The 1882-nt window shown below is 45.6% G+C and overlaps 1 pseudogene; it reads left to right on the top strand.

Annotated features, from left to right (window-relative positions):
• Positions 1 to 973: 973 nt before the first annotated feature.
• LOC106779501 overlaps positions 974 to 1882 on the top strand; it is a 4370-nt pseudogene continuing 3461 nt past the window's right edge.

Genomic DNA, 1882 nt, shown 5'->3' with positions numbered 1-1882 from the left:
GGGAGCGGCGCTCGGAGAGGGAGGAGGGTTCGGAGATCCAGGCATCGTACTTGCACATGGTGGGGAAGGGGAATTGGGGGAGGGCATGAGTGTCGTTTTTAATAGGTTTGGTGTCGTTTTGGGGAGTGGGAGCGTCGTCGTCGGAGGCGGACGTTGAGCAGGAGCATGAAGAGAGCAAACGGTCGTTGGAGTCGTGGAAAAGGGAAGGGTCGTGGTGGTCCTCCTCCACGGCTGGGGTCATGGCTTGTGGGGCATTCCCATTTGGATCAACCAACCCGAAGGGCAAATGCGTCGGATCGTGGAACGGATCCAATGCCGGGGAACCAGTTCGGTTTGAGTCAGATCCAATGAATGGTACAGTAAGAATGTTAATGAGATGTAATGGAAATGAAAACCTGCAGAGAGAGAGAGAGAGTGTGTGAGTTGTGTTTGCCAGGTGGGTTCTGCTGCTGTGTTGTGTTCAGTTCTGTTGTGTTGGAGTGAGAACTGACCTTTCTTTTGGGGTTGGGACTGCACAAAGAACTTGCGTTTGCTGATGAAAAAGAGGAGGGGGCTTTCTCTTTTCCTTACGCAGGATTGTAAAACAAAGGTTTAATAGATGCGTAGGTCTTTATTTGTGTAGTTTTTTTTGTTAAGTATCTTGCTCTATTTTCAAGTTCATCAATTTGGTCTTTAATTTTGAAAAATTCGAGTAATTGAGTTCATGCCGTTAACTTTTCTAGACGGTATCAAAAATCTTACTTGTTGGAAAGATGAGGTGTCACATTTCGAAAGACGTGCACATAATCACTTGAAGACATGGGTTTAAATTACATTTCACAAACACATGTTTAGCTATTGTAAGTTGTCATTTTAGATTTGATTAAATTCATCCCTGAGTTGAAGCTGTAAAATCCCTAATTGAAAAGGATGTTGGTTCTTCTTCAAAGGGTGTCGCTTGATAACTTTTTGCAAAGGGATGGGTCTAGTGGGGATCAAGGTTGTTGTCGTTCTTCTTCGAAGAGGATGTCAAAGGAGTACTCTTATTGTTCGTCGACATGCAGGACTGTTGTTGGCAACATTGAGTCTTCTTCAGAAGCAAACCCTAGCATCAACAAAAAAACAGAAAATCAATCCCAATTCATGAGAATCAAGTGGCAGCAATAGGAATAAATTCCGGTTACATGCAATCCCAATGATGGCAAATCTTTCGGTGGAAGTAATCATTAAAATCCTGTCCCGTCTGCCCGTGAAGTCAGTGTTGCGGCTCCGCTCCACCTGCAAGTGGTGGCGCTCCCTCATCGGCGCCACCCACTTCATCCTATTCCACCTCAGCAAATCCCACACCACCCTCATTCTCCGTCACCGCTCCCACCTCTACACCATCGACCTTCAATCCCTCGAGAAACCCCTTGAAATCACTCACCCTCTCATGTGCTACAGCAACAGCATCAAGGTTCCCGGTTCCTGCAACGCCCTCATTTGTATCTCCAACGTCGCCAACGACATCGCCTTATGGAACCCTCACCTCCGTAAGCACCGGATTCTCCTCGCTGACCGCTTCAACCGCCCAGACTCCTCCCTCTTTGCAGCCCGCGTCCACGGCTTCAGCCACGATGCCGCCTCCAATGACTACAAACTCGTCAACATTACTTACTTTGTCGATCTCCACAACCGCACCTTCGATTCCCAGGTCCAACTTTACACACTCAAATCCAACCCTAGGAAAAACCTCCCTAGCATGTTGGAATTTAAGAGTATTAGAGACAATTTTCAGATTCATGAAGAGTTACAATTATTCATGAAGAGTTACTATTCATGAAAATTTACAATCATTCATGAAGAGTTACTATTCATGAAGAGTTACCATTCATGAAAAGTTACAATCATTCATGAAGAGTTA

The sequence above is a fragment of the Vigna radiata genome, unplaced genomic scaffold (assembly GCF_000741045.1).
Source record: "Vigna radiata var. radiata cultivar VC1973A unplaced genomic scaffold, Vradiata_ver6 scaffold_289, whole genome shotgun sequence".
NCBI classification, from domain to species: domain Eukaryota; kingdom Viridiplantae; phylum Streptophyta; class Magnoliopsida; order Fabales; family Fabaceae; genus Vigna; species Vigna radiata.
This window is presented reverse-complemented; position numbering and strand designations above follow the sequence as displayed.